We start from the raw sequence: 26,901 nt of genomic DNA, 5'->3' as shown, positions 1-26,901 counted from the left end.
GTAAAGGCTATTAGGACTCAAGATAGACAGACAGAGTTTTAAGGATTTATTGCAATAAATCAACACAAAAAACAACAAGGACTCAATCCAATACGGCCAAATTAGATTCAGCGATGATCATTTCAGCCATTAAAGCTTTTATAACAATTTCTTATCATTTTGGCTCATTCAATTAGCTGACTCTGCACCTGGTTCAACTGTCCATTGTTCCTCTTGGTATCTGTTTGGTTTATTCTGATTGGTCTAAGACTGGGTGGATGGTTTCCTCTTTCCATCTTTGGGCTTTCCTGATGTAATTTCCTATCTTTTCTGACCTTGCTTTAATGAGCTGGTTTGCTTACCTCCGCTGACTCCCTCTTACTCCCATCCAACCAAATCTTGAGTTTCCATGGGAACCATTATCATCTCCTTAGATTGGTCTGCTAGTGGAATGTGTTCTCTTTCTATTCTGTTCCCATTTTTTCTAACTGGCCAAGGTTACTAATCCATATATGGGTTTTCCTCTCTTAGGCTTTCCAAACTTTTTACTATAGTGACCTGAAGCTTAAGCTTTAATTAAAAAGAAGTATAGTATGTGCTTTCATTTGATCATTGCTTGACATGCTTGATTTGTCTTAATTTCTACACTAAAGTTAATTGTTAATATATTCTTATAATATTTTTGCTAATGCCTGCATTTGCTAAGATTTTCTCTTCATGAATACAGTGTGACCTTGCTTGTAGCAAAGGACTTTGTTGCCTTACTGCTGATTCAGCAACTAAGCTGAATACAGAGTTTTTTTCTGTAAGTTATCTCTTCCTAGCCTTGAATGACAGGTGTCCTCAACTCTTATCCTGTCCAAAACTGGTTTCGCTGTGTCTTTTAGCTGTTCTTTTCTTTACTTTGGAAAATTTGCTGTAAGACTAAAAAATAATGCAATATAACTGATTTTTTAGTTAACCATTTGCTAGACCTATCGTAATTTGCTTTTATATTCTAATTTATGTTTAATCTAATGTTTTAGATGCTTTTAATTACTTTCTATGGCTCTATATGCTAATTTGCTATTCTCTTATTCTAATAAAAATTTTTCCTTCTACACAATCTATCTATCTATCTATCTATCTATCTATCTATCTATCTATCTATCTATCTATCTATCTATCTATCTATCTATCTATCTATCATTTCCGAGTACATCATGTGGTTTTCCTTGTCCATGAATCTGAGGATACCTTCTGTGCAGCATATAGAAGAAGCGTGATGAAAATGAAAATCAATTTATTCTAAGCAATCCACTCTTTAATCATTGTTTGATAATTTCTCTCCTTCATTTCTTTTCATATCACAGTGAAGAGACGGAAAGGCTCGTTCTTTTTTTTGGCAAAACGTTCATGTCTCCACACAGACAATGGCTAAGCGTTACGTTCAAGACTGGATCAAATATAAAGTCTCAATTGTCACACATTTCTGTACTTTGAGCAGTTGTTTCCTGCACTCTCTGCAATCATTTATTGAAACCTGGGATATCAGACAAATGAAAAGTTCAGAATGAGCACGATGTGGACATTTTGTTACTTGCTAGACTCTTGCAGTGTGTAGGACTATTTATTTTTGGAAAGAGCTTTGACGAATACGATCGCTAGACTTATCTTGCAAATTTTCAGATTAAGAAGTCATTTCCTTCAAAGGAAAAGGAGTAAACCGCCCAACGAGGGGCTCGAACCCACGACCCTGAGATTAAGAGTCTCATGCTCTACCGACTGATCTAGCCAGGCCACAGAAACGAATGTACCATGTGCCTCTGTCAGATTTATATGGAAGTGAATTAATCTGGCTTCGCACGCCTGCTCACTAGTGCTGCGGATGAGTCACAGACGTTGCATTTTTAAAAGAAACAATTTCCACGTTTGCAACAGAAGTTAACCATCCTCCTGCTCCTGAGAGATTGTAGCGATCCATCGATAATCTGCGCTATTGTCAACTTCACGCAGTAATGTTCACGGATGAGGCAATCCCGTCCTATTTGTGGCCTGTTGAGTGTCAGCTTACCCTACAGTTACAGCTGAGAGGTATGAAATTAAAGCGGCTCGTGGATACACTTCAATGTTAACTGCCCACGAGAGAACTGTGACCTTGAACTTATTTTACCACATGGTTTCTTTCCTAAGACTGACTGTTATATATTTTGTTTTCTTCCCTTCCAGGAAAGTTAAATGGGGCAATGGATTTTATATTTATTCATTTGTTTATTTCCTTCTCTCTCTCTCTCTCTCTCTCTCTCTCTCTCTCTCTCTCTCTGTCTATCTCTCTGTGTGTTTTTGAAACTTTGACATGTACAGTTTGCTTAGAATGAAAGGATAAAACGTGAATACAATTCTATCATTTAAAATAGATTGTAAAGAGAGAGTATCGCTGTCTTGCACAGAGGACTTTGCTATAAATTGATCACAGACTGAGGGCTGCACTTGAGTGTTCTGGATGGACTGTCATTTTTGTCTACTCTCAGTGAATGATGGAGCGATATTCATTTCAATTAAAGTTGCCGAGGCAAAACTGAATAGAAAGTTTGTTGAATGTTAAATAAATTTTTTTTCTCTAATACTCAATTAGTTTTAATTTAAATGTAAAATCATGCAGGGTGAATGAAAAAACCCTAAGGTAAGTATGCGATGGAAACAAACCTTAAACAAGTAACCAGTGTTGATAATATTGCTGCTGGCCCGTACGGGATCGAACGCTTGCGCGACCTTGGCGTTATTAGCACCACGCTCTAACCAACTGAGCTAACCGGACAAACTGCCCCACCAAACCTCTTGTTAAAAAATCTGTCCTTTCACTGCTTTAAATTTGCGATCGATCTATCTATCTATCTATCTATCTATCTATCTATCTATCTATCTATCTATCTATCTATCTATCTATCTATTAATCTTTCTATCATTTCCGAGTTCATCATGTGGTTTTCCTTGCCCATGAATCCGAAGATACCTTCTGTGCAGCATATAGAAGAAGCGTGTGAAAATGAAAATCAATTTATTCTAAGCAATCCACTCTTTATTCATTGTTTGATAATTTCTCTCCTTCATTTCTTTTCATATCACAGTAAAGAGACGGAAAGGGTCGTTCTTTTTTTTTTTTTTTTGGCAAAACGTTCATGTCTCCACACAGACAATGGCTAAGCGTTACGTTCAAGACTGGATCAAATCTAAAGTCTCAATTTTCACATATTTCTGTACTTTGCGCAGTTGTTTCCTGCACTCTCTGCAATCATTTATTGAAACCTTGGATATCAGACAAATGAAAAGTTCAGATTGAGCACGATGTGGACATTTTGTTACTTGCTAGACTCTTGCAGCGTGTAGCACTATTTAATTTTGGAAAGAGCTTTGACGAATACAATCGCTAGACTTATCTTGCGAATTTTCAGATGAAGTCATTTCCTTCAAAGGAAAATGAGTAAACCGCCCAACGTGGGGCTCGAACCCACGACCCTGAGATTAAGAGTCTCATGCTCTACCGACTGAGCTAGCCGGGCCACAGAAATGGGTGTACCACGTGCCTCTGTCAGATTTATATGGAAGTGAATTAATCTGGCTTCGCTCGCCTGCTCACTAGTGCTGCGGATGAGTCACAGACGTTGCATTTTTAAAAGAAACAATTTAAACGTTTGCAACAGAAGTTAACCATCCTCCTGCTCCTGAGAGATTGTAGCGATCCATCGATAATCTGCGCTATTGTCAACTTCACGCAGTAATGTGGACGGATGAGGCAATCCCGTCCTATTTGTGGCCTGTTGAGTGTCAGCTTACCCTACAGTTACAGCTGAGAGGTATGAAATTAAAGCGGCTCGTGGATACACTTCAATGTTAACTGCCCACGAGAGAACTGTGACCTTGAACTTATTTTACCACATTGTTTCTTTCCTAAGACTGACTGTTATATATTTTGTTTTCTTCCCTTCCAGGAAAGTTAAATGGGGCAATGGATTTTATATTTATTCATTTGTTTATTTCCTTCTCTCTCTCTCTCTCTCTCTCTGTCTATCTCTCTGTGTATTTTTGAAACTTTGACATGTACAGTTTGCTTAGAATGAAAGGGTAAAACGTGAATATAATTCTATCGTTTAAAATAGATTGTAAAGAGAGAATATCGCTGTCTTGCACAGAGGACTTTGCTATAAATTGCTCACAGACTGAGGGCTGCACTTGAGTGTTCTGGATGGACGGATATATTCCTTAACTTTCTTAACTGTTTGTCGAAATTATAAGCAGCCTCAACGCAGCAAGCTGAGACATGCTTAAGAATTTTTACCACGATAACAGAGACAGCTTCCTGTTATTTATGACAATAGAAACTGGGGAGTAACTCTCGCTCTTTCCTGATTAAAACGAGCACGTTTTGTTCTTTCTGTTGCTTCTTCTCAGTTGCTTGGCTGATATAGTTAACTTTGAATTCTTTCTCGGGGTCTGGCTGTGTAGCTAACACATGTGGACTTTGCAACCAAGACATGCTGTTAACTGTTCTACTCTCACAGAAAATCGAGTCGCTTGAAATCCTCTGCCTCCTTAAGGATCTTCAGAAATAGACCGTAATATTACCGCTCCTGCTCCAGTCCAAATGTCTTCAGAGCACATATTGACAAACAGAAGAAAGGGCGATTCGACGATTGAAGGAATTCAGGCGCGATTGCAGGGACCTACCGTCAGTAGTCGTGGCCGAGTGGTTAAGGCGATGTACTCAAAATCCATTGGGGTTTCCCCACGCAGGATCGAGTCCTGCCGGCTCCGTAGTTTAAACTTTAGCAAATTCAAGGTATTAAGCCTTAACTTGTCACTCGCCAATACAATTTGCAAATCTTGTCAGTAGCTCACGGCTCAATTAACAAAAACTGGTAGATGCTGCAATCAATGGGAGGCATAAGAACACATTCCGTTGACAGCTTACCAGTTTCTGTTCACAACACGAAAACTGAACGCGCTTGTGCAAAGTTAAGTGTCCTGTCGGCACAGACTGCAGCAAAGCATTTGAGTGCAGTCTAGAAAATGATCAGCTGAAGTTCAAACGCCATACGTTGCAAACCCCCAAAGCAGTGACCAACATAACTATACTGATATTGATACTAATGATTTAAAAAACAGTCGTGTTCAAAGATTAAGCCTCAAAATCACTTGTTGGTCTGAATTTGGAGAGGAAGACTGTAAGGCCATTTTAACACAAACCTCATTTATTTCTTTTTGTTGCAGTGCTACGGGTGAAAGTCACTGCCAGGGTCTGAAGGCTTAAATTTACTAATGATTCTGGGTGTAAAATGACAGAATTCACATGTGATGTGAAACGAATCTAATAAGAACGGGGATCAGTAAATCATGCATGTCAGCCTTCTTCTTAGGCAGCAAAGGCTAAAGAAGAGGAGAAGTAAAGAAGAGCTGGCAAACAATCGGCTCTGCACTTGCAACACTACACGTCGCCCGTCGTTGTTTTCCTTAATATCCGTATCAGCTGTGTTTCTTACTTATCTCCCTTTGTTCTCGGGTGAAATTGTGTGTCTCAACATAGAATTCAGCCAAAAAAGAAAACTTAAATCGAGAAATAAGTAACAAATGAAAGCATGATGGGACCACTGTAGTTTCATTCCATAGACTCAATAATTAACAGGAATTTTCAGAAGTGAAAGAAAGAGAAAATTAATGAAAAAAAAAACAAAGAAAAAAATAAATTTACCGCCTAAAGCTATATCGCTGGCAGCTGAGATCTGTAGTCATGGCCGAGTGGTTAAGGCGATGGACTAGAAATTCATTGGGTCTCCATCATGCCAAGCTCTATATTTAAGTACGGACACTTCATCAACACTCATATCGTCATCAATTGTTCTGTTTAATTGCTGCCTTGTTACAGAGCAATCTGTTACACGTCACGACGGCAGGCAGGCTTTCACTTTTCTCTATGTCTTTCACTGGCCAAAGCAAAGAGAATAAAACCTGAGAGCTGCGCTCCACCTCCGCCTTCTGCAATGAAACGGACAAAGCTAACCTGTTCCTTGCAAAGTTTCAAGGCACATCCGAGTGCCAAGATGAAAATGAACTAGAAGCAGTATGACAAACTGCAGGCACCGCTGAGACTCAAACTCAGGATCTCCTGTTTACTAGACAGGCGCTTAAAACAACTAAGCCACGGCACCTGACGTTATGAAGAGACTCTAGCAGTGTGACGTCATACGCCTAAATAGCAGTTAACATGTAACCAATGTCCACCTCTTGGTAATTCAATAACAAAAAAAAAATAAAAACATCTGAAATGTGAACACACTTTCAGTAACTGCAGTTCCACGATTTGAGACTTTTGTAAGGAGAGAAGTTTGCCATATGTTGTTTGAATCCAATGTTCAAAGGAAGCCCTCGGAGAAGAGAAAACGTTCACACAATCCGTGAAAAGCACAACAGACTTGCGATCCAGGAAAAAAGCAGTCATCTTCTTCAAAGGCACCTTAAATCATTTCTTCATCGAGGTTTTCCATTCTCTTTTGTCGACTTCGATTAAGGACTTAAAATATATCAATGAAAAAGGGCAAGTTTTCCACGCAGTCTTATTTCAAGTTCACTTTGCCACGTGTTCAGCAGAAAAGAAACGCAAGGAAGCAGAGCGAAGAAGGCACCGCTGAGATTCGAACTCAGGATCTCCTGTTTACAAGACAGGCGCTTTAACCAGCTAAGCCACGGCCCCATGTCAAAAGCTCATTTGTCAAGTTTCCATTTCACTCAGTAAAATAGAATGTTTAAGGCAGAACATTTCGATTCTAAAATATGGACTAAGATACTGCCTTTGAGCAACAGGTGTTGCGCGGACTGAGAAAGTAACTTAAGAGGCAACCGTTGCGTCTTTTACGGAAAGCAGCGTCGGAATATTTTCTTCTTGAATTTGATCTGCTGGCACAGATAGCAGCAGAAAGGATAATAGACTCTAAGATTGAAAGTCACGACAAGGGTGGGATTCGAACCCACGCGTGCAGAGCACAATGGATTAGCAGTCCATCGCCTTAACCACTCGGCCACCTTGTCACGTGAGCAAACGGCGATCCTTCCAGGCATTCCTCCTAAATTTAAATTCACTGATCCGGTAACGCATCATGCCAAGCTCTATATTTAAGTACGGACACTTCATCAACACTCATATCGTCATCAATTGTTCTGTTTAATTGCTGCCTTGTTACAGAGCAATCTGTTACACGTCACGACGGCAGGCAGGCTTTCACTTTTCTCTATGTCTTTCACTGGCCAAAGCAAAGAGAATAAAACCTGAGAGCTGCGCTCCACCTCCGCCTTCTGCAATGAAACGGACAAAGCTAACCTGTTCCTTGCAAAGTTTCAAGGCACATCCGAGTGCCAAGATGAAAATGAACTAGAAGCAGTATGACAAACTGCAGGCACCGCTGAGACTCAAACTCAGGATCTCCTGTTTACTAGACAGGCGCTTAAAACAACTAAGCCACGGCACCTGACGTTATGAAGAGACTCTAGCAGTGTGACGTCATACGCCTAAATAGCAGTTAACATGTAACCAATGTCCACCTCTTGGTAATTCAATAACAAAAAAAAAAAATAACATCTGAAATGTGAACACACTTTCAGTAACTGCAGTTCCACGATTTGAGACTTTTGTAAGGAGAGAAGTTTGCCATATGTTGTTTGAATCCAATGTTCAAAGGAAGCCCTCGGAGAAGAGAAAACGTTCACACAATCCGTGAAAAGCACAACAGACTTGCGATCCAGGAAAAAAGCAGTCATCTTCTTCAAAGGCACCTTAAATCATTTCTTCATCGAGGTTTTCCATTCTCTTTTGTCGACTTCGATTAAGGACTTAAAATATATCAATGAAAAAGGGCAAGTTTTCCACGCAGTCTTATTTCAAGTTCACTTTGCCACGTGTTCAGCAGAAAAGAAACGCAAGGAAGCAGAGCGAAGAAGGCACCGCTGAGATTCGAACTCAGGATCTCCTGTTTACAAGACAGGCGCTTTAACCAGCTAAGCCACGGCCCCATGTCAAAAGCTCATTTGTCAAGTTTCCATTTCACTCAGTAAAATAGAATGTTTAAGGCAGAACATTTCGATTCTAAAATATGGACTAAGATACTGCCTTTGAGCAACAGGTGTTGCGCGGACTGAGAAAGTAACTTAAGAGGCAACCGTTGCGTCTTTTACGGAAAGCAGCGTCGGAATATTTTCTTCTTGAATTTGATCTGCTGGCACAGATAGCAGCAGAAAGGATAATAGACTCTAAGATTGAAAGTCACGACAAGGGTGGGATTCGAACCCACGCGTGCAGAGCACAATGGATTAGCAGTCCATCGCCTTAACCACTCGGCCACCTTGTCACGTGAGCAAACGGCGATCCTTCCAGGCATTCCTCCTAAATTTAAATTCACTGATCCGGTAACGCATCATGCCAAGCTCTATATTTAAGTACGGACACTTCATCAACACTCATATCGTCATCAATTGTTCTGTTTAATTGCTGCCTTGTTACAGAGCAATCTGTTACACGTCACGACGGCAGGCAGGCTTTCACTTTTCTCTATGTCTTTCACTGGCCAAAGCAAAGAGAATAAAACCTGAGAGCTGCGCTCCACCTCCGCCTTCTGCAATGAAACGGACAAAGCTAACCTGTTCCTTGCAAAGTTTCAAGGCACATCCGAGTGCCAAGATGAAAATGAACTAGAAGCAGTATGACAAACTGCAGGCACCGCTGAGACTCAAACTCAGGATCTCCTGTTTACTAGACAGGCGCTTAAAACAACTAAGCCACGGCACCTGACGTTATGAAGAGACTCTAGCAGTGTGACGTCATACGCCTAAATAGCAGTTAACATGTAACCAATGTCCACCTCTTGGTAATTCAATAACAAAAAAAAAAAAAAACATCTGAAATGTGAACACACTTTCAGTAACTGCAGTTCCACGATTTGAGACTTTTGTAAGGAGAGAAGTTTGCCATATGTTGTTTGAATCCAATGTTCAAAGGAAGCCCTCGGAGAAGAGAAAACGTTCACACAATCCGTGAAAAGCACAACAGACTTGCGATCCAGGAAAAAGCAGTCATCTTCTTCAAAGGCACCTTAAATCATTTCTTCATCGAGGTTTTCCATTCTCTTTTGTCGACTTCGATTAAGGACTTAAAATATATCAATGAAAAAGGGCAAGTTTTCCACGCAGTCTTATTTCAAGTTCACTTTGCCACGTGTTCAGCAGAAAAGAAACGCAAGGAAGCAGAGCGAAGAAGGCACCGCTGAGATTCGAACTCAGGATCTCCTGTTTACAAGACAGGCGCTTTAACCAGCTAAGCCACGGCGCCCCATGTCAAAAGCTCATTTGTCAAGTTTCCATTTCACTCAGTAAAATAGAATGTTTAAGGCAGAACATTTCGATTCTAAAATATGGACTAAGATACTGCCTTTGAGCAACAGGTGTTGCGCGGACTGAGAAAGTAACTTAAGAGGCAACCGTTGCGTCTTTTACGGAAAGCAGCGTCGGAATATTTTCTTCTTGAATTTGATCTGCTGGCACAGATAGCAGCAGAAAGGATAATAGACTCTAAGATTGAAAGTCACGACAAGGGTGGGATTCGAACCCACGCGTGCAGAGCACAATGGATTAGCAGTCCATCGCCTTAACCACTCGGCCACCTTGTCACGTGAGCAAACGGCGATCCTTCCAGGCATTCCTCCTAAATTTAAATTCACTGATCCGGTAACGCATCATGCCAAGCTCTATATTTAAGTACGGACACTTCATCAACACTCATATCGTCATCAATTGTTCTGTTTAATTGCTGCCTTGTTACAGAGCAATCTGTTACACGTCACGACGGCAGGCAGGCTTTCACTTTTCTCTATGTCTTTCACTGGCCAAAGCAAAGAGAATAAAACCTGAGAGCTGCGCTCCACCTCCGCCTTCTGCAATGAAACGGACAAAGCTAACCTGTTCCTTGCAAAGTTTCAAGGCACATCCGAGTGCCAAGATGAAAATGAACTAGAAGCAGTATGACAAACTGCAGGCACCGCTGAGACTCAAACTCAGGATCTCCTGTTTACTAGACAGGCGCTTAAAACAACTAAGCCACGGCACCTGACGTTATGAAGAGACTCTAGCAGTGTGACGTCATACGCCTAAATAGCAGTTAACATGTAACCAATGTCCACCTCTTGGTAATTCAATAACAAAAAAAAAATAAAAACATCTGAAATGTGAACACACTTTCAGTAACTGCAGTTCCACGATTTGAGACTTTTGTAAGGAGAGAAGTTTGCCATATGTTGTTTGAATCCAATGTTCAAAGGAAGCCCTCGGAAGAGAAAACGTTCACACAATCCGTGAAAAGCACAACAGACTTGCGATCCAGGAAAAAAGCAGTCATCTTCTTCAAAGGCACCTTAAATCATTTCTTCATCGAGGTTTTCCATTCTCTTTTGTCGACTTCGATTAAGGACTTAAAATATATCAATGAAAAAGGGCAAGTTTTCCACGCAGTCTTATTTCAAGTTCACTTTGCCACGTGTTCAGCAGAAAAGAAACGCAAGGAAGCAGAGCGAAGAAGGCACCGCTGAGATTCGAACTCAGGATCTCCTGTTTACAAGACAGGCGCTTTAACCAGCTAAGCCACGGCGCCCATGTCAAAAGCTCATTTGTCAAGTTTCCATTTCACTCAGTAAAATAGAATGTTTAAGGCAGAACATTTCGATTCTAAAATATGGACTAAGATACTGCCTTTGAGCAACAGGTGTTGCGCGGACTGAGAAAGTAACTTAAGAGGCAACCGTTGCGTCTTTTACGGAAAGCAGCGTCGGAATATTTTCTTCTTGAATTTGATCTGCTGGCACAGATAGCAGCAGAAAGGATAATAGACTCTAAGATTGAAAGTCACGACAAGGGTGGGATTCGAACCCACGCGTGCAGAGCACAATGGATTAGCAGTCCATCGCCTTAACCACTCGGCCACCTTGTCACGTGAGCAAACGGCGATCCTTCCAGGCATTCCTCCTAAATTTAAATTCACTGATCCGGTAACGCATCATGCCAAGCTCTATATTTAAGTACGGACACTTCATCAACACTCATATCGTCATCAATTGTTCTGTTTAATTGCTGCCTTGTTACAGAGCAATCTGTTACACGTCACGACGGCAGGCAGGCTTTCACTTTTCTCTATGTCTTTCACTGGCCAAAGCAAAGAGAATAAAACCTGAGAGCTGCGCTCCACCTCCGCCTTCTGCAATGAAACGGACAAAGCTAACCTGTTCCTTGCAAAGTTTCAAGGCACATCCGAGTGCCAAGATGAAAATGAACTAGAAGCAGTATGACAAACTGCAGGCACCGCTGAGACTCAAACTCAGGATCTCCTGTTTACTAGACAGGCGCTTAAAACAACTAAGCCACGGCACCTGACGTTATGAAGAGACTCTAGCAGTGTGACGTCATACGCCTAAATAGCAGTTAACATGTAACCAATGTCCACCTCTTGGTAATTCAATAACAAAAAAAAAATAAAAACATCTGAAATGTGAACACACTTTCAGTAACTGCAGTTCCACGATTTGAGACTTTTGTAAGGAGAGAAGTTTGCCATATGTTGTTTGAATCCAATGTTCAAAGGAAGCCCTCGGAGAAGAGAAAACGTTCACACAATCCGTGAAAAGCACAACAGACTTGCGATCCAGGAAAAAAGCAGTCATCTTCTTCAAAGGCACCTTAAATCATTTCTTCATCGAGGTTTTCCATTCTCTTTTGTCGACTTCGATTAAGGACTTAAAATATATCAATGAAAAAGGGCAAGTTTTCCACGCAGTCTTATTTCAAGTTCACTTTGCCACGTGTTCAGCAGAAAAGAAACGCAAGGAAGCAGAGCGAAGAAGGCACCGCTGAGATTCGAACTCAGGATCTCCTGTTTACAAGACAGGCGCTTTAACCAGCTAAGCCACGGCGCCCATGTCAAAAGCTCATTTGTCAAGTTTCCATTTCACTCAGTAAAATAGAATGTTTAAGGCAGAACATTTCGATTCTAAAATATGGACTAAGATACTGCCTTTGAGCAACAGGTGTTGCGCGGACTGAGAAAGTAACTTAAGAGGCAACCGTTGCGTCTTTTACGGAAAGCAGCGTCGGAATATTTTCTTCTTGAATTTGATCTGCTGGCACAGATAGCAGCAGAAAGGATAATAGACTCTAAGATTGAAAGTCACGACAAGGGTGGGATTCGAACCCGCGTGCAGAGCACAATGGATTAGCAGTCCATCGCCTTAACCACTCGGCCACCTTGTCACGTGAGCAAACGGCGATCCTTCCAGGCATTCCTCCTAAATTTAAATTCACTGATCCGGTAACGCATCATGCCAAGCTCTATATTTAAGTACGGACACTTCATCAACACTCATATCGTCATCAATTGTTCTGTTTAATTGCTGCCTTGTTACAGAGCAATCTGTTACACGTCACGACGGCAGGCAGGCTTTCACTTTTCTCTATGTCTTTCACTGGCCAAAGCAAAGAGAATAAAACCTGAGAGCTGCGCTCCACCTCCGCCTTCTGCAATGAAACGGACAAAGCTAACCTGTTCCTTGCAAAGTTTCAAGGCACATCCGAGTGCCAAGATGAAAATGAACTAGAAGCAGTATGACAAACTGCAGGCACCGCTGAGACTCAAACTCAGGATCTCCTGTTTACTAGACAGGCGCTTAAAACAACTAAGCCACGGCACCTGACGTTATGAAGAGACTCTAGCAGTGTGACGTCATACGCCTAAATAGCAGTTAACATGTAACCAATGTCCACCTCTTGGTAATTCAATAACAAAAAAAAATAAAAACATCTGAAATGTGAACACACTTTCAGTAACTGCAGTTCCACGATTTGAGACTTTTGTAAGGAGAGAAGTTTGCCATATGTTGTTTGAATCCAATGTTCAAAGGAAGCCCTCGGAGAAGAGAAAACGTTCACACAATCCGTGAAAAGCACAACAGACTTGCGATCCAGGAAAAAGCAGTCATCTTCTTCAAAGGCACCTTAAATCATTTCTTCATCGAGGTTTTCCATTCTCTTTTGTCGACTTCGATTAAGGACTTAAAATATATCAATGAAAAAGGGCAAGTTTTCCACGCAGTCTTATTTCAAGTTCACTTTGCCACGTGTTCAGCAGAAAAGAAACGCAAGGAAGCAGAGCGAAGAAGGCACCGCTGAGATTCGAACTCAGGATCTCCTGTTTACAAGACAGGCGCTTTAACCAGCTAAGCCACGGCGCCCCATGTCAAAAGCTCATTTGTCAAGTTTCCATTTCACTCAGTAAAATAGAATGTTTAAGGCAGAACATTTCGATTCTAAAATATGGACTAAGATACTGCCTTTGAGCAACAGGTGTTGCGCGGACTGAGAAAGTAACTTAAGAGGCAACCGTTGCGTCTTTTACGGAAAGCAGCGTCGGAATATTTTCTTCTTGAATTTGATCTGCTGGCACAGATAGCAGCAGAAAGGATAATAGACTCTAAGATTGAAAGTCACGACAAGGGTGGGATTCGAACCCACGCGTGCAGAGCACAATGGATTAGCAGTCCATCGCCTTAACCACTCGGCCACCTTGTCACGTGAGCAAACGGCGATCCTTCCAGGCATTCCTCCTAAATTTAAATTCACTGATCCGGTAACGCATCATGCCAAGCTCTATATTTAAGTACGGACACTTCATCAACACTCATATCGTCATCAATTGTTCTGTTTAATTGCTGCCTTGTTACAGAGCAATCTGTTACACGTCACGACGGCAGGCAGGCTTTCACTTTTCTCTATGTCTTTCACTGGCCAAAGCAAAGAGAATAAAACCTGAGAGCTGCGCTCCACCTCCGCCTTCTGCAATGAAACGGACAAAGCTAACCTGTTCCTTGCAAAGTTTCAAGGCACATCCGAGTGCCAAGATGAAAATGAACTAGAAGCAGTATGACAAACTGCAGGCACCGCTGAGACTCAAACTCAGGATCTCCTGTTTACTAGACAGGCGCTTAAAACAACTAAGCCACGGCACCTGACGTTATGAAGAGACTCTAGCAGTGTGACGTCATACGCCTAAATAGCAGTTAACATGTAACCAATGTCCACCTCTTGGTAATTCAATAACAAAAAAAAAAAAACATCTGAAATGTGAACACACTTTCAGTAACTGCAGTTCCACGATTTGAGACTTTTGTAAGGAGAGAAGTTTGCCATATGTTGTTTGAATCCAATGTTCAAAGGAAGCCCTCGGAGAAGAGAAAACGTTCACACAATCCGTGAAAAGCACAACAGACTTGCGATCCAGGAAAAAGCAGTCATCTTCTTCAAAGGCACCTTAAATCATTTCTTCATCGAGGTTTTCCATTCTCTTTTGTCGACTTCGATTAAGGACTTAAAATATATCAATGAAAAGGGCAAGTTTTCCACGCAGTCTTATTTCAAGTTCACTTTGCCACGTGTTCAGCAGAAAAGAAACGCAAGGAAGCAGAGCGAAGAAGGCACCGCTGAGATTCGAACTCAGGATCTCCTGTTTACAAGACAGGCGCTTTAACCAGCTAAGCCACGGCGCCCCATGTCAAAAGCTCATTTGTCAAGTTTCCATTTCACTCAGTAAAATAGAATGTTTAAGGCAGAACATTTCGATTCTAAAATATGGACTAAGATACTGCCTTTGAGCAACAGGTGTTGCGCGGACTGAGAAAGTAACTTAAGAGGCAACCGTTGCGTCTTTTACGGAAAGCAGCGTCGGAATATTTTCTTCTTGAATTTGATCTGCTGGCACAGATAGCAGCAGAAAGGATAATAGACTCTAAGATTGAAAGTCACGACAAGGGTGGGATTCGAACCCACGCGTGCAGAGCACAATGGATTAGCAGTCCATCGCCTTAACCACTCGGCCACCTTGTCACGTGAGCAAACGGCGATCCTTCCAGGCATTCCTCCTAAATTTAAATTCACTGATCCGGTAACGCATCATGCCAAGCTCTATATTTAAGTACGGACACTTCATCAACACTCATATCGTCATCAATTGTTCTGTTTAATTGCTGCCTTGTTACAGAGCAATCTGTTACACGTCACGACGGCAGGCAGGCTTTCACTTTTCTCTATGTCTTTCACTGGCCAAAGCAAAGAGAATAAAACCTGAGAGCTGCGCTCCACCTCCGCCTTCTGCAATGAAACGGACAAAGCTAACCTGTTCCTTGCAAAGTTTCAAGGCACATCCGAGTGCCAAGATGAAAATGAACTAGAAGCAGTATGACAAACTGCAGGCACCGCTGAGACTCAAACTCAGGATCTCCTGTTTACTAGACAGGCGCTTAAAACAACTAAGCCACGGCACCTGACGTTATGAAGAGACTCTAGCAGTGTGACGTCATACGCCTAAATAGCAGTTAACATGTAACCAATGTCCACCTCTTGGTAATTCAATAACAAAAAAAAATAAAAAACATCTGAAATGTGAACACACTTTCAGTAACTGCAGTTCCACGATTTGAGACTTTTGTAAGGAGAGAAGTTTGCCATATGTTGTTTGAATCCAATGTTCAAAGGAAGCCCTCGGAGAAGAGAAAACGTTCACACAATCCGTGAAAAGCACAACAGACTTGCGATCCAGGAAAAAGCAGTCATCTTCTTCAAAGGCACCTTAAATCATTTCTTCATCGAGGTTTTCCATTCTCTTTTGTCGACTTCGATTAAGGACTTAAAATATATCAATGAAAAAGGGCAAGTTTTCCACGCAGTCTTATTTCAAGTTCACTTTGCCACGTGTTCAGCAGAAAAGAAACGCAAGGAAGCAGAGCGAAGAAGGCACCGCTGAGATTCGAACTCAGGATCTCCTGTTTACAAGACAGGCGCTTTAACCAGCTAAGCCACGGCGCCCCATGTCAAAAGCTCATTTGTCAAGTTTCCATTTCACTCAGTAAAATAGAATGTTTAAGGCAGAACATTTCGATTCTAAAATATGGACTAAGATACTGCCTTTGAGCAACAGGTGTTGCGCGGACTGAGAAAGTAACTTAAGAGGCAACCGTTGCGTCTTTTACGGAAAGCAGCGTCGGAATATTTTCTTCTTGAATTTGATCTGCTGGCACAGATAGCAGCAGAAAGGATAATAGACTCTAAGATTGAAAGTCACGACAAGGGTGGGATTCGAACCCACGCGTGCAGAGCACAATGGATTAGCAGTCCATCGCCTTAACCACTCGGCCACCTTGTCACGTGAGCAAACGGCGATCCTTCCAGGCATTCCTCCTAAATTTAAATTCACTGATCCGGTAACGCATCATGCCAAGCTCTATATTTAAGTACGGACACTTCATCAACACTCATATCGTCATCAATTGTTCTGTTTAATTGCTGCCTTGTTACAGAGCAATCTGTTACACGTCACGACGGCAGGCAGGCTTTCACTTTTCTCTATGTCTTTCACTGGCCAAAGCAAAGAGAATAAAACCTGAGAGCTGCGCTCCACCTCCGCCTTCTGCAATGAAACGGACAAAGCTAACCTGTTCCTTGCAAAGTTTCAAGGCACATCCGAGTGCCAAGATGAAAATGAACTAGAAGCAGTATGACAAACTGCAGGCACCGCTGAGACTCAAACTCAGGATCTCCTGTTTACTAGACAGGCGCTTAAAACAACTAAGCCACGGCACCTGACGTTATGAAGAGACTCTAGCAGTGTGACGTCATACGCCTAAATAGCAGTTAACATGTAACCAATGTCCACCTCTTGGTAATTCAATAACAAAAAAAAAATAAAAAAACATCTGAAATGTGAACACACTTTCAGTAACTGCAGTTCCACGATTTGAGACTTTTGTAAGGAGAGAAGTTTGCCATATGTTGTTTGAATCCAATGTTCAAAGGAAGCCCTCGAGAAGAGAAAACGTTCACACAATCCGTGAAAAGCACAACAGACTTGCGATCCAGGAAAAAGCAGTCATCTTCTTCAAAGGCACCTTAAATCATTTCTTCATCGAGGTTTTCCATTCTCTTTTGTCGACTTCGATTAAGGACTTAAAATATATCAATGAAAAAGGGCAAGTTTTCCACGCAGTCTTATTTCAAGTTCACTTTGCCACGTGTTCAGCAGAAAAGAAACGCAAGGAAGCAGAGCGAAGAAGGCACCGCTGAGATTCGAACTCAGGATCTCCTGTTTACAAGACAGGCGCTTTAACCAGCTAAGCCACGGCGCCCATGTCAAAAGCTCATTTGTCAAGTTTCCATTTCACTCAGTAAAATAGAATGTTTAAGGCAGAACATTTCGATTCTAAAATATGGACTAAGATACTGCCTTTGAGCAACAGGTGTTGCGCGGACTGAGAAAGTAACTTAAGAGGCAACCGTTGCGTCTTTTACGGAAAGCAGCGTCGGAATATTTTCTTCTTGAATTTGATCTGCTGGCACAGATAGCAGCAGAAAGGATAATAGACTCTAAGATTGAAAGTCACGACAAGGGTGGGATTCGAACCCACGCGTGCAGAGCACAATGGATTAGCAGTCCATCGCCTTAACCACTCGGCCACGTGAGTAAACGGCGATCCTTCTAGGCATTCCTCCTAAATTTAAATTCACTGATCCGGTACGCATCATGCCAAGCTCTATATTTAAGTACGGACACTTCATCAACACTCATATCGTCATCAATTGTTCTGTTTAATTGCTGCCTTGTTACAGAGCAATCTGTTACACGCGTCACGACGGCAGGCAGGCTTTCACTTTTCTCTATGTCTTTCACTGGCCAAAGCAAAGAGAATAAAACCTGAGAGCTGCGCTCCACCTCCGCCTTCTGCAATGAAACGGACAAAGCTAACCTGTTCCTTGCAAAGTTTCAAGGCACATCCGAGTGCCAAGATGAAAATGAACTAGAAGCAGTATGACAAACTGCAGGCACCGCTGAGACTCAAACTCAGGATCTCCTGTTTACTAGACAGGCGCTTAAAACAACTAAGCCACGGCACCTGACGTTATGAAGAGACTCTAGCAGTGTGACGTCATACGCCTAAATAGCAGTTAACATGTAACCAATGTCCACCTCTTGGTAATTCAATAACAAAAAAAAATAAAAACATCTGAAATGTGAACACACTTTCAGTAACTGCAGTTCCACGATTTGAGACTTTTGTAAGGAGAGAAGTTTGCCATATGTTGTTTGAATCCAATGTTCAAAGGAAGCCCTCGGAGAAGAGAAAACGTTCACACAATCCGTGAAAAGCACAACAGACTTGCGATCCAGGAAAAAGCAGTCATCTTCTTCAAAGGCACCTTAAATCATTTCTTCATCGAGGTTTTCCATTCTCTTTTGTCGACTTCGATTAAGGACTTAAAATATATCAATGAAAAAGGGCAAGTTTTCCACGCAGTCTTATTTCAAGTTCACTTTGCCACGTGTTCAGCAGAAAAGAAACGCAAGGAAGCAGAGCGAAGAAGGCACCGCTGAGATTCGAACTCAGGATCTCCTGTTTACAAGACAGGCGCTTTAACCAGCTAAGCCACGGCGCCCCATGTCAAAAGCTCATTTGTCAAGTTTCCATTTCACTCAGTAAAATAGAATGTTTAAGGCAGAACATTTCGATTCTAAAATATGGACTAAGATACTGCCTTTGAGCAACAGGTGTTGCGCGGACTGAGAAAGTAACTTAAGAGGCAACCGTTGCCTTTTACGGAAAGCAGCGTCGGAATATTTTCTTCTTGAATTTGATCTGCTGGCACAGATAGCAGCAGAAAGGATAATAGACTCTAAGATTGAAAGTCACGACAAGGGTGGGATTCGAACCCACGCGTGCAGAGCACAATGGATTAGCAGTCCATCGCCTTAACCACTCGGCCACCTTGTCACGTGAGCAAACGGCGATCCTTCCAGGCATTCCTCCTAAATTTAAATTCACTGATCCGGTAACGCATCATGCCAAGCTCTATATTTAAGTACGGACACTTCATCAACACTCATATCGTCATCAATTGTTCTGTTTAATTGCTGCCTTGTTACAGAGCAATCTGTTACACGTCACGACGGCAGGCAGGCTTTCACTTTTCTCTATGTCTTTCACTGGCCAAAGCAAAGAGAATAAAACCTGAGAGCTGCGCTCCACCTCCGCCTTCTGCAATGAAACGGACAAAGCTAACCTGTTCCTTGCAAAGTTTCAAGGCACATCCGAGTGCCAAGATGAAAATGAACTAGAAGCAGTATGACAAACTGCAGGCACCGCTGAGACTCAAACTCAGGATCTCCTGTTTACTAGACAGGCGCTTAAAACAACTAAGCCACGGCACCTGACGTTATGAAGAGACTCTAGCAGTGTGACGTCATACGCCTAAATAGCAGTTAACATGTAACCAATGTCCACCTCTTGGTAATTCAATAACAAAAAAAAATAAAAAACATCTGAAATGTGAACACACTTTCAGTAACTGCAGTTCCACGATTTGAGACTTTTGTAAGGAGAGAAGTTTGCCATATGTTGTTTGAATCCAATGTTCAAAGGAAGCCCTCGGAGAAGAGAAAACGTTCACACAATCCGTGAAAAGCACAACAGACTTGCGATCCAGGAAAAAGCAGTCATCTTCTTCAAAGGCACCTTAAATCATTTCTTCATCGAGGTTTTCCATTCTCTTTTGTCGACTTCGATTAAGGACTTAAAATATATCAATGAAAAAGGGCAAGTTTTCCACGCAGTCTTATTTCAAGTTCACTTTGCCACGTGTTCAGCAGAAAAGAAACGCAAGGAAGCAGAGCGAAGAAGGCACCGCTGAGATTCGAACTCAGGATCTCCTGTTTACAAGACAGGCGCTTTAACCAGCTAAGCCACGGCGCCCCATGTCAAAAGCTCATTTGTCAAGTTTCCATTTCACTCAGTAAAATAGAATGTTTAAGGCAGAACATTTCGATTCTAAAATATGGACTAAGATACTGCCTTTGAGCAACAGGTGTTGCGCGGACTGAGAAAGTAACTTAAGAGGCAACCGTTGCGTCTTTTACGGAAAGCAGCGTCGGAATATTTTCTTCTTGAATTTGATCTGCTGGCACAGATAGCAGCAGAAAGGATAATAGACTCTAAGATTGAAAGTCACGACAAGGGTGGGATTCGAACCCACGCGTGCAGAGCACAATGGATTAGCAGTCCATCGCCTTAACCACTCGGCCACCTTGTCACGTGAGCAAACGGCGATCCTTCCAGGCATTCCTCCTAAATTTAAATTCACTGATCCGGTAACGCATCATGCCAAGCTCTATATTTAAGTACGGACACTTCATCAACACTCATATCGTCATCAATTGTTCTGTTTAATTGCTGCCTTGTTACAGAGCAATCTGTTACACGTCACGACGGCAGGCAGGCTTTCACTTTTCTCTATGTCTTTCACTGGCCAAAGCAAAGAGAATAAAACCTGAGAGCTGCGCTCCACCTCCGCCTTCTGCAATGAAACGGACAAAGCTAACCTGTTCCTTGCAAAGTTTCAAGGCACATCCGAGTGCCAAGATGAAAATGAACTAGAAGCAGTATGACAAACTGCAGGCACCGCTGAGACTCAAACTCAGGATCTCCTGTTTACTAGACAGGCGCTTAAAACAACTAAGCCACGGCACCTGACGTTATGAAGAGACTCTAGCAGTGTGACGTCATACGCCTAAATAGCAGTTAACATGTAACCAATGTCCACCTCTTGGTAATTCAATAACAAAAAAAAAAAATAAAAAAACATCTGAAATGTGAACACACTTTCAGTAACTGCAGTTCCACGATTTGAGACTTTTGTAAGGAGAGAAGTTTGCCATATGTTGTTTGAATCCAATGTTCAAAGGAAGCCCTCGAGAAGAGAAAACGTTCACACAATCCGTGAAAAGCACAACAGACTTGCGATCCAGGAAAAAGCAGTCATCTTCTTCAAAGGCACCTTAAATCATTTCTTCATCGAGGTTTTCCATTCTCTTTTGTCGACTTCGATTAAGGACTTAAAATATATCAATGAAAAAGGGCAAGTTTTCCACGCAGTCTTATTTCAAGTTCACTTTGCCACGTGTTCAGCAGAAAAGAAACGCAAGGAAGCAGAGCGAAGAAGGCACCGCTGAGATTCGAACTCAGGATCTCCTGTTTACAAGACAGGCGCTTTAACCAGCTAAGCCACGGCGCCCCATGTCAAAAGCTCATTTGTCAAGTTTCCATTTCACTCAGTAAAATAGAATGTTTAAGGCAGAACATTTCGATTCTAAAATATGGACTAAGATACTGCCTTTGAGCAACAGGTGTTGCGCGGACTGAGAAAGTAACTTAAGAGGCAACCGTTGCGTCTTTTACGGAAAGCAGCGTCGGAATATTTTCTTCTTGAATTTGATCTGCTGGCACAGATAGCAGCAGAAAGGATAATAGACTCTAAGATTGAAAGTCACGACAAGGGTGGGATTCGAACCCACGCGTGCAGAGCACAATGGATTAGCAGTCCATCGCCTTAACCACTCGGCCACCTTGTCACGTGAGCAAACGGCGATCCTTCCAGGCATTCCTCCTAAATTTAAATTCACTGATCCGGTAACGCATCATGCCAAGCTCTATATTTAAGTACGGACACTTCATCAACACTCATATCGTCATCAATTGTTCTGTTTAATTGCTGCCTTGTTACAGAGCAATCTGTTACACGTCACGACGGCAGGCAGGCTTTCACTTTTCTCTATGTCTTTCACTGGCCAAAGCAAAGAGAATAAAACCTGAGAGCTGCGCTCCACCTCCGCCTTCTGCAATGAAACGGACAAAGCTAACCTGTTCCTTGCAAAGTTTCAAGGCACATCCGAGTGCCAAGATGAAAATGAACTAGAAGCAGTATGACAAACTGCAGGCACCGCTGAGACTCAAACTCAGGATCTCCTGTTTACTAGACAGGCGCTTAAAACAACTAAGCCACGGCACCTGACGTTATGAAGAGACTCTAGCAGTGTGACGTCATACGCCTAAATAGCAGTTAACATGTAACCAATGTCCACCTCTTGGTAATTCAATAACAAAAAAAAATAAAAAACATCTGAAATGTGAACACACTTTCAGTAACTGCAGTTCCACGATTTGAGACTTTTGTAAGGAGAGAAGTTTGCCATATGTTGTTTGAATCCAATGTTCAAAGGAAGCCCTCGGAGAAGAGAAAACGTTCACACAATCCGTGAAAAGCACAACAGACTTGCGATCCAGGAAAAAGCAGTCATCTTCTTCAAAGGCACCTTAAATCATTTCTTCATCGAGGTTTTCCATTCTCTTTTGTCGACTTCGATTAAGGACTTAAAATATATCAATGAAAAAGGGCAAGTTTTCCACGCAGTCTTATTTCAAGTTCACTTTGCCACGTGTTCAGCAGAAAAGAAACGCAAGGAAGCAGAGCGAAGAAGGCACCGCTGAGATTCGAACTCAGGATCTCCTGTTTACAAGACAGGCGCTTTAACCAGCTAAGCCACGGCGCCCCATGTCAAAAGCTCATTTGTCAAGTTTCCATTTCACTCAGTAAAATAGAATGTTTAAGGCAGAACATTTCGATTCTAAAATATGGACTAAGATACTGCCTTTGAGCAACAGGTGTTGCGCGGACTGAGAAAGTAACTTAAGAGGCAACCGTTGCGTCTTTTACGGAAAGCAGCGTCGGAATATTTTCTTCTTGAATTTGATCTGCTGGCACAGATAGCAGCAGAAAGGATAATAGACTCTAAGATTGAAAGTCACGACAAGGGTGGGATTCGAACCCACGCGTGCAGAGCACAATGGATTAGCAGTCCATCGCCTTAACCACTCGGCCACCTTGTCACGTGAGCAAACGGCGATCCTTCCAGGCATTCCTCCTAAATTTAAATTCACTGATCCGGTAACGCATCATGCCAAGCTCTATATTTAAGTACGGACACTTCATCAACACTCATATCGTCATCAATTGTTCTGTTTAATTGCTGCCTTGTTACAGAGCAATCTGTTACACGTCACGACGGCAGGCAGGCTTTCACTTTTCTCTATGTCTTTCACTGGCCAAAGCAAAGAGAATAAAACCTGAGAGCTGCGCTCCACCTCCGCCTTCTGCAATGAAACGGACAAAGCTAACCTGTTCCTTGCAAAGTTTCAAGGCACATCCGAGTGCCAAGATGAAAATGAACTAGAAGCAGTATGACAAACTGCAGGCACCGCTGAGACTCAAACTCAGGATCTCCTGTTTACTAGACAGGCGCTTAAAACAACTAAGCCACGGCACCTGACGTTATGAAGAGACTCTAGCAGTGTGACGTCATACGCCTAAATAGCAGTTAACATGTAACCAATGTCCACCTCTTGGTAATTCAATAACAAAAAAAAAATAAAAACATCTGAAATGTGAACACACTTTCAGTAACTGCAGTTCCACGATTTGAGACTTTTGTAAGGAGAGAAGTTTGCCATATGTTGTTTGAATCCAATGTTCAAAGGAAGCCCTCGGAGAAGAGAAAACGTTCACACAATCCGTGAAAAGCACAACAGACTTGCGATCCAGGAAAAAGCAGTCATCTTCTTCAAAGGCACCTTAAATCATTTCTTCATCGAGGTTTTCCATTCTCTTTTGTCGACTTCGATTAAGGACTTAAAATATATCAATGAAAAAGGGCAAGTTTTCCACGCAGTCTTATTTCAAGTTCACTTTGCCACGTGTTCAGCAGAAAAGAAACGCAAGGAAGCAGAGCGAAGAAGGCACCGCTGAGATTCGAACTCAGGATCTCCTGTTTACAAGACAGGCGCTTTAACCAGCTAAGCCACGGCGCCCCATGTCAAAAGCTCATTTGTCAAGTTTCCATTTCACTCAGTAAAATAGAATGTTTAAGGCAGAACATTTCGATTCTAAAATATGGACTAAGATACTGCCTTTGAGCAACAGGTGTTGCGCGGACTGAGAAAGTAACTTAAGAGGCAACCGTTGCGTCTTTTACGGAAAGCAGCGTCGGAATATTTTCTTCTTGAATTTGATCTGCTGGCACAGATAGCAGCAGAAAGGATAATAGACTCTAAGATTGAAAGTCACGACAAGGGTGGGATTCGAACCCACGCGTGCAGAGCACAATGGATTAGCAGTCCATCGCCTTAACCACTCGGCCACCTTGTCACGTGAGCAAACGGCGATCCTTCCAGGCATTCCTCCTAAATTTAAATTCACTGATCCGGTAACGCATCATGCCAAGCTCTATATTTAAGTACGGACACTTCATCAACACTCATATCGTCATCAATTGTTCTGTTTAATTGCTGCCTTGTTACAGAGCAATCTGTTACACGTCACGACGGCAGGCAGGCTTTCACTTTTCTCTATGTCTTTCACTGGCCAAAGCAAAGAGAATAAAACCTGAGAGCTGCGCTCCACCTCCGCCTTCTGCAATGAAACGGACAAAGCTAACCTGTTCCTTGCAAAGTTTCAAGGCACATCCGAGTGCCAAGATGAAAATGAACTAGAAGCAGTATGACAAACTGCAGGCACCGCTGAGACTCAAACTCAGGATCTCCTGTTTACTAGACAGGCGCTTAAAACAACTAAGCCACGGCACCTGACGTTATGAAGAGACTCTAGCAGTGTGACGTCATACGCCTAAATAGCAGTTAACATGTAACCAATGTCCACCTCTTGGTAATTCAATAACAAAAAAAATAAAAAACATCTGAAATGTGAACACACTTTCAGTAACTGCAGTTCCACGATTTGAGACTTTTGTAAGGAGAGAAGTTTGCCATATGTTGTTTGAATCCAATGTTCAAAGGAAGCCCTCGGAGAAGAGAAAACGTTCACACAATCCGTGAAAAGCACAACAGACTTGCGATCCAGGAAAAAGCAGTCATCTTCTTCAAAGGCACCTTAAATCATTTCTTCATCGAGGTTTTCCATTCTCTTTTGTCGACTTCGATTAAGGACTTAAAATATATCAATGAAAAAGGGCAAGTTTTCCACGCAGTCTTATTTCAAGTTCACTTTGCCACGTGTTCAGCAGAAAAGAAACGCAAGGAAGCAGAGCGAAGAAGGCACCGCTGAGATTCGAACTCAGGATCTCCTGTTTACAAGACAGGCGCTTTAACCAGCTAAGCCACGGCGCCCCATGTCAAAAGCTCATTTGTCAAGTTTCCATTTCACTCAGTAAAATAGAATGTTTAAGGCAGAACATTTCGATTCTAAAATATGGACTAAGATACTGCCTTTGAGCAACAGGTGTTGCGCGGACTGAGAAAGTAACTTAAGAGGCAACCGTTGCGTCTTTTACGGAAAGCAGCGTCGGAATATTTTCTTCTTGAATTTGATCTGCTGGCACAGATAGCAGCAGAAAGGATAATAGACTCTAAGATTGAAAGTCACGACAAGGGTGGGATTCGAACCCACGCGTGCAGAGCACAATGGATTAGCAGTCCATCGCCTTAACCACTCGGCCACCTTGTCACGTGAGCAAACGGCGATCCTTCCAGGCATTCCTCCTAAATTTAAATTCACTGATCCGGTAACGCATCATGCCAAGCTCTATATTTAAGTACGGACACTTCATCAACACTCATATCGTCATCAATTGTTCTGTTTAATTGCTGCCTTGTTACAGAGCAATCTGTTACACGTCACGACGGCAGGCAGGCTTTCACTTTTCTCTATGTCTTTCACTGGCCAAAGCAAAGAGAATAAAACCTGAGAGCTGCGCTCCACCTCCGCCTTCTGCAATGAAACGGACAAAGCTAACCTGTTCCTTGCAAAGTTTCAAGGCACATCCGAGTGCCAAGATGAAAATGAACTAGAAGCAGTATGACAAACTGCAGGCACCGCTGAGACTCAAACTCAGGATCTCCTGTTTACTAGACAGGCGCTTAAAACAACTAAGCCACGGCACCTGACGTTATGAAGAGACTCTAGCAGTGTGACGTCATACGCCTAAATAGCAGTTAACATGTAACCAATGTCCACCTCTTGGTAATTCAATAACAAAAAAAAATAAAAACATCTGAAATGTGAACACACTTTCAGTAACTGCAGTTCCACGATTTGAGACTTTTGTAAGGAGAGAAGTTTGCCATATGTTGTTTGAATCCAATGTTCAAAGGAAGCCCTCGGAGAAGAGAAAACGTTCACACAATCCGTGAAAAGCACAACAGACTTGCGATCCAGGAAAAAGCAGTCATCTTCTTCAAAGGCACCTTAAATCATTTCTTCATCGAGGTTTTCCATTCTCTTTTGTCGACTTCGATTAAGGACTTAAAATATATCAATGAAAAAGGGCAAGTTTTCCACGCAGTCTTATTTCAAGTTCACTTTGCCACGTGTTCAGCAGAAAAGAAACGCAAGGAAGCAGAGCGAAGAAGGCACCGCTGAGATTCGAACTCAGGATCTCCTGTTTACAAGACAGGCGCTTTAACCAGCTAAGCCACGGCGCCCATGTCAAAAGCTCATTTGTCAAGTTTCCATTTCACTCAGTAAAATAGAATGTTTAAGGCAGAACATTTCGATTCTAAAATATGGACTAAGATACTGCCTTTGAGCAACAGGTGTTGCGCGGACTGAGAAAGTAACTTAAGAGGCAACCGTTGCGTCTTTTACGGAAAGCAGCGTCGGAATATTTTCTTCTTGAATTTGATCTGCTGGCACAGATAGCAGCAGAAAGGATAATAGACTCTAAGATTGAAAGTCACGACAAGGGTGGGATTCGAACCCACGCGTGCAGAGCACAATGGATTAGCAGTCCATCGCCTTAACCACTCGGCCACCTTGTCACGTGAGCAAACGGCGATCCTTCCAGGCATTCCTCCTAAATTTAAATTCACTGATCCGGTACGCATCATGCCAAGCTCTATATTTAAGTACGGACACTTCATCAACACTCATATCGTCATCAATTGTTCTGTTTAATTGCTGCCTTGTTACAGAGCAATC

The 26,901-nt window shown here is 42.2% G+C and overlaps 51 non-coding genes across 51 annotated transcripts; 1 reads left to right on the top strand and 50 right to left on the bottom strand.

The window, feature by feature from the left end:
• Positions 1–1,685: 1,685 nt before the first annotated feature.
• trnak-cuu lies at positions 1,686–1,758 on the bottom strand. Its single transcript has one exon. It is a non-coding gene; the product is annotated as a tRNA-Lys (tRNA).
• Positions 1,759–3,445: 1,687 nt separating this feature from the next.
• On the bottom strand, positions 3,446–3,518 carry trnak-cuu. The gene has a single exon. It is a non-coding gene; the product is annotated as a tRNA-Lys (tRNA).
• Positions 3,519–4,688: 1,170 nt separating this feature from the next.
• On the top strand, positions 4,689–4,770 carry trnal-caa. Its single transcript has one exon. It is a non-coding gene; the product is annotated as a tRNA-Leu (tRNA).
• Positions 4,771–6,087: 1,317 nt separating this feature from the next.
• On the bottom strand, positions 6,088–6,161 carry trnat-agu. The gene has a single exon. It is a non-coding gene; the product is annotated as a tRNA-Thr (tRNA).
• A 468-nt stretch (positions 6,162–6,629) lies between these two features.
• trnat-ugu lies at positions 6,630–6,703 on the bottom strand. Its single transcript has one exon. It is a non-coding gene; the product is annotated as a tRNA-Thr (tRNA).
• A 253-nt stretch (positions 6,704–6,956) lies between these two features.
• On the bottom strand, positions 6,957–7,038 carry trnas-gcu. Its single transcript has one exon. It is a non-coding gene; the product is annotated as a tRNA-Ser (tRNA).
• A 363-nt stretch (positions 7,039–7,401) lies between these two features.
• trnat-agu lies at positions 7,402–7,475 on the bottom strand. The gene has a single exon. It is a non-coding gene; the product is annotated as a tRNA-Thr (tRNA).
• Positions 7,476–7,942: 467 nt separating this feature from the next.
• trnat-ugu lies at positions 7,943–8,016 on the bottom strand. Its single transcript has one exon. It is a non-coding gene; the product is annotated as a tRNA-Thr (tRNA).
• A 253-nt stretch (positions 8,017–8,269) lies between these two features.
• On the bottom strand, positions 8,270–8,351 carry trnas-gcu. Its single transcript has one exon. It is a non-coding gene; the product is annotated as a tRNA-Ser (tRNA).
• A 363-nt stretch (positions 8,352–8,714) lies between these two features.
• Positions 8,715–8,788, bottom strand: trnat-agu. Its single transcript has one exon. It is a non-coding gene; the product is annotated as a tRNA-Thr (tRNA).
• Positions 8,789–9,254: 466 nt separating this feature from the next.
• trnat-ugu lies at positions 9,255–9,328 on the bottom strand. Its single transcript has one exon. It is a non-coding gene; the product is annotated as a tRNA-Thr (tRNA).
• Positions 9,329–9,583: 255 nt separating this feature from the next.
• trnas-gcu lies at positions 9,584–9,665 on the bottom strand. Its single transcript has one exon. It is a non-coding gene; the product is annotated as a tRNA-Ser (tRNA).
• A 363-nt stretch (positions 9,666–10,028) lies between these two features.
• On the bottom strand, positions 10,029–10,102 carry trnat-agu. Its single transcript has one exon. It is a non-coding gene; the product is annotated as a tRNA-Thr (tRNA).
• A 466-nt stretch (positions 10,103–10,568) lies between these two features.
• On the bottom strand, positions 10,569–10,642 carry trnat-ugu. The gene has a single exon. It is a non-coding gene; the product is annotated as a tRNA-Thr (tRNA).
• Positions 10,643–10,896: 254 nt separating this feature from the next.
• Positions 10,897–10,978, bottom strand: trnas-gcu. Its single transcript has one exon. It is a non-coding gene; the product is annotated as a tRNA-Ser (tRNA).
• A 363-nt stretch (positions 10,979–11,341) lies between these two features.
• Positions 11,342–11,415, bottom strand: trnat-agu. The gene has a single exon. It is a non-coding gene; the product is annotated as a tRNA-Thr (tRNA).
• A 468-nt stretch (positions 11,416–11,883) lies between these two features.
• trnat-ugu lies at positions 11,884–11,957 on the bottom strand. Its single transcript has one exon. It is a non-coding gene; the product is annotated as a tRNA-Thr (tRNA).
• A 254-nt stretch (positions 11,958–12,211) lies between these two features.
• On the bottom strand, positions 12,212–12,291 carry trnas-gcu. The gene has a single exon. It is a non-coding gene; the product is annotated as a tRNA-Ser (tRNA).
• Positions 12,292–12,654: 363 nt separating this feature from the next.
• trnat-agu lies at positions 12,655–12,728 on the bottom strand. Its single transcript has one exon. It is a non-coding gene; the product is annotated as a tRNA-Thr (tRNA).
• A 466-nt stretch (positions 12,729–13,194) lies between these two features.
• Positions 13,195–13,268, bottom strand: trnat-ugu. Its single transcript has one exon. It is a non-coding gene; the product is annotated as a tRNA-Thr (tRNA).
• Positions 13,269–13,523: 255 nt separating this feature from the next.
• On the bottom strand, positions 13,524–13,605 carry trnas-gcu. The gene has a single exon. It is a non-coding gene; the product is annotated as a tRNA-Ser (tRNA).
• A 363-nt stretch (positions 13,606–13,968) lies between these two features.
• trnat-agu lies at positions 13,969–14,042 on the bottom strand. Its single transcript has one exon. It is a non-coding gene; the product is annotated as a tRNA-Thr (tRNA).
• Positions 14,043–14,505: 463 nt separating this feature from the next.
• trnat-ugu lies at positions 14,506–14,579 on the bottom strand. Its single transcript has one exon. It is a non-coding gene; the product is annotated as a tRNA-Thr (tRNA).
• A 255-nt stretch (positions 14,580–14,834) lies between these two features.
• Positions 14,835–14,916, bottom strand: trnas-gcu. Its single transcript has one exon. It is a non-coding gene; the product is annotated as a tRNA-Ser (tRNA).
• Positions 14,917–15,279: 363 nt separating this feature from the next.
• Positions 15,280–15,353, bottom strand: trnat-agu. The gene has a single exon. It is a non-coding gene; the product is annotated as a tRNA-Thr (tRNA).
• Positions 15,354–15,820: 467 nt separating this feature from the next.
• trnat-ugu lies at positions 15,821–15,894 on the bottom strand. The gene has a single exon. It is a non-coding gene; the product is annotated as a tRNA-Thr (tRNA).
• A 255-nt stretch (positions 15,895–16,149) lies between these two features.
• On the bottom strand, positions 16,150–16,231 carry trnas-gcu. The gene has a single exon. It is a non-coding gene; the product is annotated as a tRNA-Ser (tRNA).
• Positions 16,232–16,594: 363 nt separating this feature from the next.
• trnat-agu lies at positions 16,595–16,668 on the bottom strand. Its single transcript has one exon. It is a non-coding gene; the product is annotated as a tRNA-Thr (tRNA).
• Positions 16,669–17,136: 468 nt separating this feature from the next.
• Positions 17,137–17,210, bottom strand: trnat-ugu. The gene has a single exon. It is a non-coding gene; the product is annotated as a tRNA-Thr (tRNA).
• Positions 17,211–17,458: 248 nt separating this feature from the next.
• On the bottom strand, positions 17,459–17,546 carry trnas-gcu. Its single transcript has one exon. It is a non-coding gene; the product is annotated as a tRNA-Ser (tRNA).
• Positions 17,547–17,902: 356 nt separating this feature from the next.
• On the bottom strand, positions 17,903–17,976 carry trnat-agu. The gene has a single exon. It is a non-coding gene; the product is annotated as a tRNA-Thr (tRNA).
• A 466-nt stretch (positions 17,977–18,442) lies between these two features.
• trnat-ugu lies at positions 18,443–18,516 on the bottom strand. Its single transcript has one exon. It is a non-coding gene; the product is annotated as a tRNA-Thr (tRNA).
• A 253-nt stretch (positions 18,517–18,769) lies between these two features.
• On the bottom strand, positions 18,770–18,851 carry trnas-gcu. Its single transcript has one exon. It is a non-coding gene; the product is annotated as a tRNA-Ser (tRNA).
• Positions 18,852–19,214: 363 nt separating this feature from the next.
• trnat-agu lies at positions 19,215–19,288 on the bottom strand. The gene has a single exon. It is a non-coding gene; the product is annotated as a tRNA-Thr (tRNA).
• A 467-nt stretch (positions 19,289–19,755) lies between these two features.
• trnat-ugu lies at positions 19,756–19,829 on the bottom strand. The gene has a single exon. It is a non-coding gene; the product is annotated as a tRNA-Thr (tRNA).
• Positions 19,830–20,084: 255 nt separating this feature from the next.
• trnas-gcu lies at positions 20,085–20,166 on the bottom strand. Its single transcript has one exon. It is a non-coding gene; the product is annotated as a tRNA-Ser (tRNA).
• Positions 20,167–20,529: 363 nt separating this feature from the next.
• trnat-agu lies at positions 20,530–20,603 on the bottom strand. Its single transcript has one exon. It is a non-coding gene; the product is annotated as a tRNA-Thr (tRNA).
• Positions 20,604–21,073: 470 nt separating this feature from the next.
• Positions 21,074–21,147, bottom strand: trnat-ugu. Its single transcript has one exon. It is a non-coding gene; the product is annotated as a tRNA-Thr (tRNA).
• Positions 21,148–21,402: 255 nt separating this feature from the next.
• trnas-gcu lies at positions 21,403–21,484 on the bottom strand. Its single transcript has one exon. It is a non-coding gene; the product is annotated as a tRNA-Ser (tRNA).
• A 363-nt stretch (positions 21,485–21,847) lies between these two features.
• On the bottom strand, positions 21,848–21,921 carry trnat-agu. The gene has a single exon. It is a non-coding gene; the product is annotated as a tRNA-Thr (tRNA).
• Positions 21,922–22,388: 467 nt separating this feature from the next.
• On the bottom strand, positions 22,389–22,462 carry trnat-ugu. Its single transcript has one exon. It is a non-coding gene; the product is annotated as a tRNA-Thr (tRNA).
• Positions 22,463–22,717: 255 nt separating this feature from the next.
• Positions 22,718–22,799, bottom strand: trnas-gcu. The gene has a single exon. It is a non-coding gene; the product is annotated as a tRNA-Ser (tRNA).
• Positions 22,800–23,162: 363 nt separating this feature from the next.
• trnat-agu lies at positions 23,163–23,236 on the bottom strand. Its single transcript has one exon. It is a non-coding gene; the product is annotated as a tRNA-Thr (tRNA).
• Positions 23,237–23,703: 467 nt separating this feature from the next.
• On the bottom strand, positions 23,704–23,777 carry trnat-ugu. The gene has a single exon. It is a non-coding gene; the product is annotated as a tRNA-Thr (tRNA).
• A 255-nt stretch (positions 23,778–24,032) lies between these two features.
• Positions 24,033–24,114, bottom strand: trnas-gcu. Its single transcript has one exon. It is a non-coding gene; the product is annotated as a tRNA-Ser (tRNA).
• A 363-nt stretch (positions 24,115–24,477) lies between these two features.
• Positions 24,478–24,551, bottom strand: trnat-agu. The gene has a single exon. It is a non-coding gene; the product is annotated as a tRNA-Thr (tRNA).
• A 466-nt stretch (positions 24,552–25,017) lies between these two features.
• On the bottom strand, positions 25,018–25,091 carry trnat-ugu. The gene has a single exon. It is a non-coding gene; the product is annotated as a tRNA-Thr (tRNA).
• Positions 25,092–25,346: 255 nt separating this feature from the next.
• trnas-gcu lies at positions 25,347–25,428 on the bottom strand. The gene has a single exon. It is a non-coding gene; the product is annotated as a tRNA-Ser (tRNA).
• Positions 25,429–25,791: 363 nt separating this feature from the next.
• Positions 25,792–25,865, bottom strand: trnat-agu. Its single transcript has one exon. It is a non-coding gene; the product is annotated as a tRNA-Thr (tRNA).
• A 466-nt stretch (positions 25,866–26,331) lies between these two features.
• On the bottom strand, positions 26,332–26,405 carry trnat-ugu. The gene has a single exon. It is a non-coding gene; the product is annotated as a tRNA-Thr (tRNA).
• Positions 26,406–26,659: 254 nt separating this feature from the next.
• On the bottom strand, positions 26,660–26,741 carry trnas-gcu. The gene has a single exon. It is a non-coding gene; the product is annotated as a tRNA-Ser (tRNA).
• Positions 26,742–26,901: the final 160 nt, after the last annotated feature.

This window comes from Polypterus senegalus, unplaced genomic scaffold (genome assembly GCF_016835505.1).
Source record: "Polypterus senegalus isolate Bchr_013 unplaced genomic scaffold, ASM1683550v1 scaffold_4464, whole genome shotgun sequence".
Taxonomy (NCBI): domain Eukaryota; kingdom Metazoa; phylum Chordata; class Cladistia; order Polypteriformes; family Polypteridae; genus Polypterus; species Polypterus senegalus.
Note: the sequence above shows the minus strand (reverse complement) of the source record. Positions and strands in the feature narration are given on the sequence as shown.